The sequence below is a fragment of the Apium graveolens genome, chromosome 7 (assembly GCF_009905375.1).
Source record: "Apium graveolens cultivar Ventura chromosome 7, ASM990537v1, whole genome shotgun sequence".
NCBI classification, from domain to species: Eukaryota; Viridiplantae; Streptophyta; class Magnoliopsida; order Apiales; family Apiaceae; genus Apium; species Apium graveolens.
The window spans coordinates 350,004-365,947 of NC_133653.1; the positions used below are offsets into that span (position 1 = coordinate 350,004).

The window sequence follows — 15,944 nt, forward strand, 5'->3', positions numbered from 1 at the left end:
CTCTATCAAGCATTTCAGCACCAGGAGTGATCATTTTATGTCCTATTGTACCCTGACCGTCAAGTCTACCTTCATGACGAGATCTCGGAATTCCAACTGGATCGGTAGATGCTAGATAGTCCGTGCAAAATTCAATAGTCTCTTCAACCAAATACCCTTCAACTATGCTTGCTTCAGGATGACGCCGATTTTTCACATATGCTTTTAAAATGCACAGAAACCTCTCGAAAGGATACATTTGACGCACATACAAAGGACCACAAATTTTTATCTCTCTCACAAGATGAGTCACTAAATGCATCATAATGTCGAAGAATGAATATAGGAAATACATTTCAAATTCACAAAGTGTGACTATAATATCAGCTTGCAATTTATCCAAAGTCAAGGGATCGATGACCTTGCTACATATAGAATTAAAGAAGAAGCACAATTTCGTGATAACCACTCTCACGTGCCTCGGCAATATGCCTCGAATTGCAACCGGTAGAAGATGTTGCATTAGCACGTGACAATCATGTGACTTCAAACCTAGAAGCTTCAAGTCTTTCATTGACACGAGGTTTTTTGGATTTGAGGAATATCCAGATGGAACTTTGACACTTGATAAACACTCACACAAGCTTATTTTCTCTTTCCTGGACAAAGTGTAACAAGCGGGAGGTAGATACACACGTTTACCAGATTGTTGTGGTGCTAACTCAGCTCATACACCCAGCTCTTGCAAGTCTAGCCTGACTTTCATCCCATCCTTCGTCTTACCAGGTATATTCAATAGTGTCCCAATAATGCTTTCACAAACATTTTTGTCAATATGCATAAACTCAAGGCAATGTCTCACTTGTAAGTGTTCCCAATATGGTAGATCCCAAAATATAGATCTTTTCTTCCAAATACTATTCGGAGTTGGCTTTTTATACAGCTTCCCAAGAACAACATCAATGTCTTTAACTCGTTCAAATACCTCCTTCCCAGTTAAAGGAAAACGATCCACTCGAGTCTCGATAGTCCCATCAAAATCGTTATTCCTCTTACGATAAGGGTGAGTAAGTGGAAGAAATGTGCGATGACCCATATATACATTTTTTGCAGTTCTTCAGACGAAGATCAATCGTAGCATCTTCACAAATCGGACATGCTTTAGCTCCTTTAATCGTGTAACCTGAGAGGTTACCATAGCCGGGAAAGTCACTTATAGTGCAGAAGATCATGGCACGCAAATTGAAATATGTCTGACTGTATGCATCATACATCTTCTCACCTTGATCCCACAATAACTTTAAATCCTCAATAAGTGGCTGAAGATAAACATCTATATTATTTCCAGCTTCTTTAGGACCAGGGATTAACAATGTCAACATGATATACTTACGCTTCATGCATAGCCAATGAGGCAAGTTATATATCGTTAGAAGAACCGGCCAAATGCTATGTGTAGAGCTTAGAGTGCGATACGGATTCATGCCGTCTGCACAAAGCCCTAGTCGTAGATTTCTAACTTCTCCTCCAAATTCTGGGAATTTACCATCAATGGTTCTCCATTGCAGAGAGTCAGCCGGGTGTCGGAGCATTCCATCTGATTTTCTCCCTTCCACGTGCCACCTTACAAGCTTTGTATCATTGGAATTCGCAAAGAGACGTCTGAATCGTTCCACTATGGGTAAGTAGCGCAACACCTTGACAGGAGGCCTCTTGTCATTAATAGAAGAATTATTTCCATCCCGCTTATATCGGGAGGCTCCACACTTTGGACATGTGTGTAAATGTTCATGCTCCTTGCGAAAGAGCACACAATCATTTGGACAAGCATGTATCTTCTTTACATTCATACCCATTGGACAAAATATCTTTTTCGCCACGTATGTGGAAGTCGGAAGCTCGTTTTTTGCAGGAAGCATTTCTGCTAAAAGTTTGAGCATTTCAGTGAAACTCTTGTCACTCCAACCATTTTTTACTTTGAGTTTACACAACTTCAAGGTTGTTGATAACCTAGTAAATTGAACATTGCACCCATGATAAAGAGGTTTTTTAGAATCATCAACCAAGTTCTCCAGAACTTCTGGTTGGTGCACTAGGATTTCTTCAACATCTTGGATCATCTCTTCAACCCTATCATTTTCAGCATCATCTTCTTCATTATGAGGCATACTGTCTCCATAACTTTCAAAAATTTGCTAGAAGTCTCAGTCTTGCTAGTGTGTATTCCCTCCCCATGCCAAATCCACTTAGTATAATCTTCCATGAAACCACGGCAAAATAAATGCTCACGAACAGTGTCAATATTAGGATACTTTTTCAGATTATAACAATCACGACATGGACATGTGATCCTATCTTCTTTTCCATGTTCGATATGTTTCTTCTTTAGATTTTCTACCGCACATGCAATGAACTCATTAACACCATTAACATAGGCATGCGAGACCCGTGGTATTTTATACATCCACGTGAGATGATCCATGTTCTCTTTCTATCAAAAATGAATGGAAGAAGTTCAGATTATATTAAATTAATTTTGTAGCAGATTTTATATTAACATTTTATGCAGGGATTTAGGGGGAGCTGTTAATTCTCCTAAATAGGTTATAATCATAAAAAATAGGGAGATTGATACTCCTTTCATATTGATGAGCACAAACAGCAAGAACAACAAGCTATTTTCTTCATATTTCTATATAAAATAGCATACTGGTTTCTGTTATATTAACAATTACAGGACAAAGTAGCGTGCTGATTGCAATGTTTCAGATTTTAGCGTGTTGATTGTACCTGACCGATGCAGCCTGGCAAGAAAACTAATATGCAGAACTTAACAGAAATCACCCATTTACAAGCATATATAATAAACCTATCTAGTTTCAGAAGAGAAAACAAAGCGCTCCTGCAAACCATACCTGAACAAGGATATACCAGCCAGTTAAAATTTCCAAAGCCTTGAGAGATGAATTATTGGGACCTACAAGATGTTGTCTTCTTTTAACAAAGTGCTCCTGCAAACCATAACAGAGTTTGAGAACCAGTTTGCAGAATTTTAAAGCTGTCATTCACAAAGAGCTACACATTCTTACAAGTTTAATATCAAACTTTATGAACCAATGACAATGTAGGTGCTTCTCTGGACTGGTTGTGGTTAATTGGCAGCACGACTCAATTTTAAAGAGATAATCGCAAACAAGCTTGAATGACGAATGTGCTGAAACCAATATGGACAAATTATTGGTCACAAAGCTATAAACAGCTATTGTATATCAGCAACCTAGTGTTTATTTTAACTGTTCTCATTTCCTTTGTAAATTAGCAGTTAGAGATTTAGATCGGGAAAGTAAATGACAAATAAAGATGCTAAAATGTTTTACGTTTCCAAATTGCACAGTAGAAGTTTATCAACTTTTTTCTTGATGAGTATGTTTGACCTGATCATGATGTAATCTATAAATCGGAGAAAACTCTTACATTCGACCTGTAAAACGAAATGACACAGAGGAAATAGTGAAGCAGCAGCAGCAGAAGCCGTTAGACTCATCAACTACAATGAATTTCAAGTGTTCAAACATTAATTGTAGGATGAGCATAAATATTTACATTACGTTATTGAGAACAGACAAACAAAGCAGGTAATTAACGGTTGCGCACAAAGCTCGATTTTCACATTCTACACAAGTAAACTGAATTTCTATAATATCAAGTCAATTCCTTATGTTTCAATTACAATGAAGTCAACGAACACATCTTCGGAAAAAACACGAAATGATCAGAGTCACTTTGTAAATACAACTTATCTGAATCTAAAATCAACTGATACAATCAATCAATCAAATTTGAAACTCAAGAACATTAACATAAAGTAAATGATGTATGTTGGATAAATTCAATCGAAACAAAGCAGATTCTGAAATTTACAGATTCATATACACGTGTGTGTGTATATATATGTATGTATGTATATAGAAAACAGAAACTATGAAAGCAAGTTGGTAGATTACCTTTGTGAAGATGCTTAAGCAGCAGCTGCCAAAACCCCACAATCGAAACCCAATCGATTCCCCTTTCTCAGAAATCGAACCCTAGAAATCGAAGAATTTTTAGTAGCAGGAGATGAAAGGTTTAAAGCCCGCGTTTGTTTTTAATCTTTTTTTTTAAATTATTTCTTCTTACGTCGATCAAAAAGAAAACCGACAATGTATATTATCTTAATAGCGTCGGCTAAAAAAAAGACCAACACAATAGCAACACCAACAGCGTCGGTCGTTTGACCAACCGACACAGAAGACCAAACTAGCGACGACATTCAACTTGACCGACGCTATTCTAACTCTGCAGCGTCGGTTAATTGAAACGACCGACGCCTTTAGCTTTGAAAAATAGAAAAATGCGTCGGTTCTCTATTTAACCGACGCATTAGGCAGTAAAGAGTGTCGGTTCTCTATTTAACCGACACTATAGGTGCGACTCCTAAAGTGTCTTCTGTACTAGTGCATGTTCATCCTTTCACACAAAATCACATCTTCCTACCAACAGTTAGCAACCACTACACAAACGTAATAATACTCAACTATTTCTGATTTTCTATTTTCTCATGGTTTTTTATGTATCTATCATGTAGTTAAAAGTTGAATTGATTCGAACTAAATCGCTGAATATACTGTTTTCCAGATTTTTAGCAACAATTTTCGATCAACTATCTTCTCATCTTACAAAACTATTTTCCAAAACACTCAAGAGCAGCACTATTTTTAGCAACAATTTTTGATCAACTATTTTTATTCTAACACTCAAACCTCTCTCGTCTTGCAATCGTCTCAAGAGCGTCACAAACCACATTACAGGTGTTTCATCCTTACAACTTAAATAGCTTAACATTTCTAATATGTTAGATATATCTTTATTGGTTACAGAAAAATGCAGTATATATTATGTTATTATTTTACCTAAAAATTTAAGACAAGTGCTCATCTCAAAAAAGGTTATCAGGAAATTGCAGTATCCTGTGCTTGCATGTTCAAAAAAGAAGTCATGCTTTATGATATTGGCGAACTGAGTACCGTACTGACAACATCTTAGCCACTCCAAACAAGCAGCAGAATGTGAGAACATTGTTGAGGAGGGTAAAGTTCATAATGTCCATAATCTAGTATTTATATGTAATCAACACTAGAAGGCAAATAGTTTCTTTTTAGTTTGGTGGAAGAATCTTGTTCATGATTTGAGAGTTCTGATTGCAAAACAGAATAAGCTAGTGGTCATGTCGATCTGACAAACAATCGGTCTATAAGAAAACACCAAGGACAAACAAGAAAGGTTAAAAATTACATTTGTTCAGTATATTAAGCTCAAAAAAGAATGTAACTCCAGTTTAAATGTTTAACATTCAAGTTTCAACAAATAAGAACAGATGTATTAACACGACAAGCTACTAATCAAACACAACACCAAATATTTTAACCATTTCATTATCAATATACTAGATTCTCATTATCCACAAAAAATTATTTTTGGGGATAATTGCTGTTTAATAACTAGATTCTCATTATCAATATTAATGATTTATTTAGGTGAAAACAATAATTGAAAGGACAGTGCTCTGTTTTATAGGGACACCATACACATGTTTTAGGTACTGTAGACCACACAATCTTCAGTCCAGTTGTGAAAATTAAAAGAATCTAAAGCATCTTACAGGCACAACATTGAAAGCATTATAAAAGCATCTTCAGTCCAGGTCTTGTGGTGTCCTCCATGTTCGCAGTCTGCTTCTTCTTGAGAATATGAATATGGCCTCAAGTTCCTTGAAACCGGCATCCTCCTTTCCCAAGTTCCCTGGCCTCGACAACCCCTACACTAAACATTTTTACCATTAACCGTGATTATATATAGGAAATAACACAATGCAATCAAAATCAACCCCGGAGACATAAATTATTCATAAAATGGCATAAAATAAAAAATAGTACATACAAATATTAGAAATTATAGTGTAGCAACTGCTATTCTTAAAATATACTAAGAGTGAAATTATAGTGATCCTTTTCATCTATTTATTTTTCAATGAACCCAAAAACTGTACCTAAAAATATTTTTATAGACCACGTGATCTTAGTAACTATAGACCACAAAAGGACAAATAATTTATAGGGCCACCATACACATGCTCTTAGTCTAGTTGTGAAAATTTAAATAATTAAAAGCATCTTGCAGGCATTATTACTTTCATACTTGTAACTATAGACCAAACAATCTTCAGTTGCCCAGCCTCCCTGAGTCACATAAAAATTACTAGTATTATTCTTGTTTTTGATCCTTCAATTACCTTCACATCATAAAGCTTGATAAAGAAGAATGGTTGATGCAATTGTATCTTCTGCAATTGAAAAGCTTGGTGCATTTATTGCACAAGAAGTTAACATTCTACTAGAAGTGAAAGATAATTTAAGGTGGCTCAAAGATGAATTGCGCTACCTCCAATCTTCCGTAAGATCTGCAGAATCAAGGCTGGAAGAGGAGCAAATCCGCAACTGGGTGGAGGACGTTAGAGATGTTGCCAATGATGCGATAAAAATCCTGAGCGATTTCAGTGCTCACCAACAAGAATATGCAGCTCCGAAACAAGGTATCTTGGATCGTGTTCGGGCCTGTGTTTGCTTGATCAAAGAAGAAGCTACACTTTATGATATCTTCAGTTGGCTTTTAACCTGTATTTAAACAAAATGGTATGCAGTGAGAATGGGTTTCCAAGTCTTCAAATCCTAAGATTAAAGGATTTCGTCGATCTGGAAGAATTGGAAGTTGAGGACGGAGCTTTCCCTTCTCTCAAACAATTTCAAACACTTGACTCTCCAAAACTGAAGAACATTCCTGTACAATTAGAACGCTGGGTTACAGACTTCGTTTCTTAAATTCTTTGCAATTTTAACTGGCAAAAAGCTATAAACTAGGCTTAGAACATTCCTGTACAATTAGATTATTGTTCAAACCTTAAGAAGATTCATGTACAACTAGCAAAAAGCCGATGATGCTCCTGCAGTTCCATGAACTTTACTTTTTAAATTCTTTGCAATATTTAATTTATAATTTCCCTGTTTATTTCAAGAAACATAGGCAAGATTAATTTTGTTTAATGGTATGAACTATGAAATACATGATACTTTCACCGCTTTTTGTTTTATCAACTTTTGCTTTCACTCTATAGTTTGAAGTGGTAAGGCCACTGCACATGAAAGCAAACAAATCATAATCCAATACACTTCTTTAACAAATGCACATTTTGCTAAATCCTCAGGATATTATGAAGTGGAGCGGAAATCAAACATGTGACCTATTGTACACAGAACATCGACGTCATTGATAAATCAATAACATACCATTGAGATGCAACATTGATAATCAACAAAACTTTGCCCTTGTACTTGCTTAGCTCTACATCATTACCCTTGCCATCCTGCAATCATCAGTCAAACATTTTTAATGCATTCATTCGACCTACACTACCATTTACGACGGAAAAATTTATTACGACGGAAAAATTTACACCGAAAGAAAAAATGAAAGAACCTTGACAGTGAAGTCATGGATGGATTGCACACTGCTTAATTCACTGGCCATTTTAAAAATCTTGAAACCTCAAAAATATAAAAATAGTTTTTTTGTGTGTTTTTTGCAAATGAAGTTAATATTTTGTATAAGTTGATGAGAAGAGAAGAAGAGCTCAAAGCCTATATATAGGCATTTACCGTTATTTTAGCAATGACGCCGATACAAAAGATGTGGATGTGCATATAGATTCGTTGGGGTTAATATTGTGACACGTGTCCGACATTTTTAGTGCAGCTATATTTTAATAAAGATGAGAAATTATTGAATTTAAAAGAAGGATTAAATTCGAATAAAGTGTCTAGCTTTCATATTTTGGAAGTGTCCATGTAAAATAACACGTTTTGTTTTTCAAGATTTTGTGCAGATGGAATTTGATTATTCTAGAATAGTTATATCAACTTCATGGAATAAGTCACAAATTTAAATTGAGAAATAACGTGTAACTATTCAAAATGATACTCCCTTTATTCCAAAACTAGTTTACTAAACTGCGCTTCGCAGCGGCCTTCTAAAATCATGTTTCGATTTTTTTCTTTATTTTGTATTTCTTATCCGATCTTTTTCATTATAAAATTATGAATAATAAATAAATATAATAAATTAAAAAGTTTAAAAAGTCCTTCTCTCATTAAACATGTTTACTCCAATAAGTCGCTCTCTCGTTATTCATAAATACAATATCATAAAATTATATTATTTATTAGTTAATAATCAATATAATATTTTTTTCTATTTAATAATATAAACAATTGTGAAAATTACAAAAATATATATGAGAGACGCCACCTAATCATTCTCGTTTTCTCCTTTATTATAACATATATATAATATAGTTATACAACGATTTTAAAAAATATTGAGAAAACATATTTATAGATACTTGTCTTTGTAATATTTTATGGGTTAAAAATTAAAATAAACATTAATATAGTAGGTTGATTTTAAGAAAAAGATGAGAAATGATATTAAAAATGAAATTTAGAAAAATATGAAGATGGTAAGTTGATTTAAATACAAATTAGAAATTTTAGGAGAATATTATGATGACAAAGTTGATTTTAAAAATCTTAATGGAAGATGTTGTATAAACTTTAGGAGAATATTATAAATGATGATAAATATTTATAGATATCCGTCTTTGTAATATTTCATATGCTAAAAAAATAGAATATAGTAAATTGATTTGAGTAGAAAGAGGAGAAATTGTATTAAAAACGAAATTTATGAGAATATCAAGATGATAAGTTATTTTAAATAAAAAGTTGAAGTTTTAGGAGAATAAAATGATAAGTTGATTTGAAAAATCTTAATGCAAGATTTTATAGAAATTTTAGGAGAATATTATGAACGATGATTATATATTTAGAATAATATAAGGTAATTGTAGTTTTAGTATTTATTAACTCAAAAAATTGAGAAAATTAGAAAAATAGAAAAATAGAATGAGACAATTGAGAGGCGCCACATAAACGCTCCCGTCTTCTCCTTTATATAAGTATATTGATTGATTGGGTGAAGTAGTAAAAACGATCAAATAATACGATAGTAAGAAAACCTATCTTGACATGATAAATTTTTATGCTTTTATAAAATATTAGTAAATTATTTAGTTTAGTATTAGTAAATTATTTAGTTTAGTATACTTTTTTTGTATAAGTTTTTCATTCTTGAGATAAGTGGAGATTGCAAATGAGCTTGATTTTCATAACACTGACCCTAATTTTGAAATTACAGAGAGTAAAACTAAAACATAAGAAGTGCTATTTTCTTACACAAAAATCAGCAAGACTTTTCATCAATTTTGATACTATAGGTTTAAGAGTCTCTTCAACATATTTACTCCCTCTGTTTTTTTAATATATGACGTTTGACTTTGTGGCACACATATTTAGGAGGTTTGATCATATAGTTAAAATAATTTTTTTCGAAAAATTCTTTTTGTGAATAAAAGTTTTTATCTCATATTTTTATTCAAAAAACGAATTTCTTAAAAATAATAATTTTAGCTATGTGGTCAACCCTCCTAAATATGTGTGCCAAAAAGTCAAAAGTCATATATTAAAAAATAGAGGGAGTATTATACATTACAAACGATTCAGTCCTTTGAAATAATTTTCATAAACCACTTCACATTATTAGATTATTTTGGTTGATTCTCCGTACATAAGTATACAACCTAGTTTAAAACCTTATATGACATAACCAGAGGGCAAATTGTTCATTATTTTTATACTCCCTTCGTCCCAATTTATCTATCTTATTTGACTTTTGATGGTCAAATTGATTCAAACAAGACAGATAAATTGACCGTAAAAAGTCAAACAAGACAGATAAATTGAGACGGAGGGAGTATTTGATAATACTAAATGATGCATAAAAGATCTTCAAATTGATGCCTCGGTGCAAAATAAAGAGTTGTTCCTCTTTGCGATAATGATACAATTTTGACATGCATCCGACATTAATCCAAGCTAGGATATTGCATCACATTAATCTTCAACACTTCCAACTGACTTCTGTTCATGTTTAGTTCATGCCAGATTAAGAAAAGGCTCGCTTGATGACTAAATAATTATTTGCAAATGATCAGTTATGCAAAAAGAAAAAGAGAGGATATGAGAATGCAGATCTACTTTTACTAGAAATTCAGCAAATTCCCATATGTGGGATTACATGTACGTTTGTCCTTTTATTCCTTGACAGCTTATCCTAGATAACAACCTTGGAAAGAAAAGTCTGCATTACCCCTAGCTATACTACCGGATAAATAGAAAGAGTACATGGTCCCCTACTATAACAGAATAATAAAGTAATTACAGAAAAACATGTGCTCTTCTCGGGTTTGCTTGTGCTCTCCTTGAGTCTTTCTTATGCTGGTGCAGATGTGGCATTCCCATCAGCATTATTTGCATTGTAAGCTGCATTATCATCATTACTCCCCCTCAAGTGGAGCGGAGGTGAAACTGAGGCTCCAATCTTGCTAAGCAGATAGTTGTCCTGCTTCACATTCAATGGCTTCGTAAGTATATCAGTTAACTGCATGTAGGTAGGAACATAATCAGTAATAACAGAGCCATCAGAAATCTTGTCCCTTATATAATGACAGTCCAACTCGATGTGCTTCGTGCGCTCATGAAGAACTGGATTAGCAGCGATGGACATAACAACTTGGTTGTCTGTCTTGATAACAGTTGGTGGGAGATTTGAAAGTCCCATGTCTTTGAGCAATGAAGAAAACCATGTGACCTCACAACAAGTTAAAGCCATAGCACGGTACTCCGCCTCAGCAGTAGAGTGAGCAACAACCGCCTGTTTCTTCATTTTCCACGAAACTGGTGAGGAACCCAGCAGAACACAGTAGCCAGTGATTGATTTTCTGCTAGTGGGACAACTCGCCCAATCGCTATCACAGAATGCAGTAAGTGTGGCTGAAGAAGAGGAGGCCAATAGTATACCCTGAGCTGGATTTGTGAGGAGATAGCGAAGAATTCTTTTAGCAGCCTGCATATGGACCGTAGTGGGTTTGTGCATGAACTGTGCAAGATTATGCATAGGGAACGACAGATTAGGTCTCGTGAGAGTAAGATAAATAAATTTCCCCATCAAATGTTGGTATGGTTGTGGATCAGATAACAAATCCCCCTTTTCCGGAGTCAACTTGACATGCGGATCCATAGGTAACTTGAGCGGTGTTGCAGATTGCATGCCAAACTCGTCTATCAAGTCCAATACATACTTTCTTTGGGAGACAAAGAAACCACTCACACTTCTGTCAATTTCCAATCCCAAAAAAAAGGTGAATGGCCCCAGATCTTTCATATGAAAGGCTTGGCACAATGACACTTTAAGTTGAGCAATAGATTTCTCACAATTGCCAGTGATCACAAGATCATCGACATAAACAAGTATAAGTGTAATAGTGTCAGATTGTACCTTCGTAAAGAGGCTGTAATCTGCTTCGGAATGTACATAATCAGCAGCAAGCAAGGTATCAGACAGTTTGTCGAACCATTCTCGTGGCGCCTGCTTGAGGCCATACAAGGCCTTTTTCAATCTACACACCAGATGTGATGCAATTTTCAGATTGAACTCCCCCTGAGAATGTGGGATCCGACTTCCAATTCTCGAGTACCCTGGAGGCATCTTCATATAAATAATCTCATGCAATGATCCATGCAAGAAAGCATTCGAAAAATCCATATGATAAACATACCAGTTTTGCATCGCTACAACAGCAAGTATGGCCCTGATAGTTGTCATCTTAGCAACCGGAGCGAAAGTCTCCTTAAAATCTATACCATAGGTTTGTCTGCACCCCAAAATTACCAATCGAGCCTTGTATTTCTCAATCGTTCCATCTGGTTTAAATTTTGTTTTATATACCCACTTGCAGCCAATTGCTTTTCTGTTAAGTGGTAACTCAGTAATCTCCCATGTGTTATTCAGCTCCAGAGCATCCAAAACTATATTTATGGCATTGATCCAGTGATCATGGGTCACAGTTTGATGAAAATGAACAGGATCTTTATGGTGAGTAATAGAGGCAAGAAAACAACTGAAGGATTTTGTAAGTGAATGGTCAACAACTGCAGAAGCACTCACAGTAGTGTTTGACACAAAAGTTCCCAGCCATTGTGGGGGTTTTGATTGTCTGGTGGTTCTGTGGAGAATGGGGGTTGGTGCTGTAACAATTTGTTCAGTATGGGTGGTACTTGTTGTAGGTTCAAGAGTAGGTGATAGAGTAACAGTTGTGTTAGAGTTTTGAGACAAATCTTGATCAAAGTCAAAATCAAGATCATCAAAATAAGTAGATGGGTTAGGCACATGCATAGTAGTAGGTAAATGGTGCACATATGTATTTGCAGAGTTTGTGTTTAGAGGAAATATAGTTTCATTAAAGACAGCATGTCTAGAAACAAAGGTTTGTGATGTGACAAGGTTTAAAAATCTGTGACCCATTGTAGAGCTAGGATAGCCAATGAATACACATGGTACTCCTCTTGCTTCAAATTTGTCTCTTCTATGATCAGGATTCACCACAAAAGCTAGACAATCAAAAACATTAAAGTGATCATAGGTAGTAGATTCTGTTGGATTTTTAACGCAGCAGGGCATGGTAAAACACTTTTACACATATAAAATCCAAATAAAAGCATATAAATCATGAATAAAAATTCGAGGGATCGAATTTAACCTTTTAAAATAATTCGGAGACAACGATCAGAGATCCATAGCAGTTGCTCCTCAAGTGTGAAGCACTCCACCGGTATCCACCAAGAAAACAATGTTAAGGAGGAGGAAGGAGGTGGAGAGAATTGGGTTTTTCAAACTTTTTGGGTTTTCGGGTTTGATGTGTGTTAGAATAAAATAGGGTCTATAGTAGTGTATTTATAGGCAAAATTTTCAGCTGAAATTTTCCCATAAATATTATTATTATTATTATCCCATTTATTATTCTCATTAATAATTAAAACACCTTTTAATCATTAATCCTTTTTCTAAACACTTTAGAAATAATTCTCTCTCTTGATTTAATTTCCAAAAATTAAATCCTTTAATTAATAATATTAAGAACTTTTCTTAATTAATTTATAATCAATTAAATCTCATTTAATCAATTATTAAATTTGCCAATTAATTATTTATTTCATAAATAATTAATTATTTAGCCATTATTAATTAATTCCTCCACCATTAAATCATTCTATTTTTATTGTGTGACCCTGTAGGTTCAATATTAAGCCGGTAGTAGAAATAAATAATAATAAAACTATTTTATCATTATTTATATAAATTCTCTAATTTATTAAATATGATTAATTAATTAATCACATTTATTCTACATCGTGAGTGATGCTTCTCAACATATCGCGACTATCCGGATAATATGAATTCACTGCTTAGAATACCAAGAACCTGTCAGTGAATAGTTACCGTACAATAAACTCCTTCTACCCTACAATGTCCCGATTAAATACAAGGCATGGATCTCGTGTCAAGCCTATCTAATTCAATCACTTGCTTACCATTTACTATGCGTAGTTCTATGCAAATTAGAAACTCCTTTCTAATTTCATTCACTCTGGCCAGAGATTCCTGAACTAGCATAAGTGGATCAGCCTTGAACATTCGCTTCCTTCACTGGAAGGGGTAGATCCTTTATTGATCATACACTATCTTCGTGTACAAATTCCTATACCCAGAAAAGCCCTAATAGTTGTCCCTGGAGACTAAGAACTAAACCAAAGCATAGTTCAGTGTACACAAGATGACTATGATGACCTCAAGTCTAAGGATACTTGTACAACTATCACTAGGTGAACAACTGCTGACACGTGAGTGAACTCCATCAGTTGTTCAGCTGTGCGAGTCATGTCCAGTGAATTTATTCCATAATAAACACCTACATACTAGCTATAGTGTCACCACACAAATGTCTATAAGAACAGACATCCTTCATAATGAAGCAAGCATAGTATGTACCGATCTTTGCGGATTATTAATTACCAGTTAGTAATCCTATGACCAGGGACTATTTAAGTTTAGAGTTATCATCTTTTTAGGTCTCACTATTATGATCTCATCATAATCCATAAAAAGCTTTACTCTAAACTATGGTATATCTTATTTAAACACTTAAATAGATAGAGCCCGTAATAAAATCAAAACAAGTCTTTTATTAATATCAATGAAATCAAAACAGATTACATAAAAGTTATTCCTAAATCCTAATACATGATTGGACTTAGGACATATTCCTTTCAATCTCCCACTTGTACTAAAGCCAATCACTCTGGTATCTAATACCCATCTCATCTTTATGACGATTAAAGTGACTTTCAAAAAGTAGCTTTGTGAGTGGGTCTGCTATGTTGTTATGTGTATCAACTCTATTTTAATACAATACAAGAAATGTTACCGCGCTCCCACTAACCCTTTTGTAGATGCATGGTTCATCTTCATTTTTGATAAAATCAAACTCTTTGATTGTCTCATCAAAACGAATGTTCCATCTTTCGAGAAGCCTGCTTTAAACCACATATGGTTCACAGCAGCTTACACACTAGGTTTTCATTTCTCTTGGAAAGAAAACCATCTGGTCATATGCCAGATGTCATAGTCGTAGTAAGCAGCAATCGCAAGCAAAATCCGAACTGATTTTAACAGGGCTACAGGTAAAAGGTTTCATCAAAGTCAATCCATTGCCTTTTGTTTGAATCCTTTTCCCAAAAGCCTGGCCTTAAAGGTCTCCACCTGGCCATCTGCTATAATCTATCTTTTGTATACCGTATACATAGATTCCATTCTGGATTTCATGGCACTATGCCATTTCCCTAGTCAACACTACTCATAGCCTCATTATAGGTCACAGGGTCGTCATCATCAATGATCGACAACTCATTGTCATTCTCAATGACAAGGTCATATTACCTCTCAGGTTGGCGAGATACTCTCCCTGATCTATGAATGGGCTGTTCCACAAAAGGTTGTTCAGTCAGAACAGGTGTTTCCACTTGATCCGTAGTAGTTTGTGCTTCTTGAACTTCATCAAGTTCAATTTTGCTCCCACTGTTTCCTTCAAGGATAAACTCCTTTTCCCAGAAGGTAGCATGTCTGGAGACAAACACCCGATGATCGGTGCAAAAGTAATACCCTAAAGTCTCTTTAGGATATCCCACAAAACTACATTTTACGGATCGATATTCCAGCTTATCTGGGTCAACTTACTTGACATAAGCTGGACATCCCCAAATCTTAACGTGTTTAAGACTCGGTTTACTTTCTTTCCATATCTCATACGAAGTTTGAGGAACAGATTTTGGAAGGCACCTTATTTAGTAAATATGCTGAGGTTTCCAATGCATAACCCCATAGGAATACTGGAAGATTTGCATAGTTCATCATGGACCGAACTATGTCTAACAAAGTTCAATTTCTCCTTTCAGATACTAATCTGGAGGAGTCCATTGGGAGACTATACCATTTACTTTGAGATAATCCAGAAACTCTCCGTTCAAGTATTCACCACATCGATCTAATCGAAGAGTTATAATACTATGTTTGGTTGTTTCTCCACTTCATACTTATATTCTTTGAACTTTTCAAAGGCCTCAGACTTGTGTTTCATCAAACACATATCCGAATACAGATCTATCATCTATGAAAGTAATGAAGTATGAAAATCCACCCATGGCTTGCGTAGACATTGGTCCACATACATCTGTGTGTACCATTCCTAGCAAATCTGCAGCCCTCTCTCCATGTCTACTGAATAGAGACTGCAGTGCCACAATGAAGTGAGATTTTCATCATCCCTTTTCTTTTATTAGTTTGTTCAATCTGAAGTAAATTAT

The 15,944-nt window shown here is 34.8% G+C and overlaps 1 protein-coding gene and 1 long non-coding RNA gene across 3 annotated transcripts in view; both read right to left on the minus strand.

Annotated features, from left to right (window-relative positions):
* LOC141672096 (glutathione S-transferase T1-like) overlaps positions 1–15,944 on the minus strand; it is a 272,410-nt gene that overhangs the window by 160,150 nt on the left and 96,316 nt on the right. The window lies entirely within an intron of this gene.
* LOC141672386 (uncharacterized) lies at positions 5,511–7,667 on the minus strand. Of its 2 annotated transcripts, none has more exons than XR_012555498.1 (3): positions 7,549–7,667; positions 6,457–7,435; positions 5,511–5,833 (listed from the first exon to the last, which is right to left on the minus strand). It is a non-coding gene; the product is annotated as an uncharacterized LOC141672386 (long non-coding RNA). The 2 variants fall into 2 exon arrangements; XR_012555499.1 differs by having other exon boundaries at positions 5,511–5,838.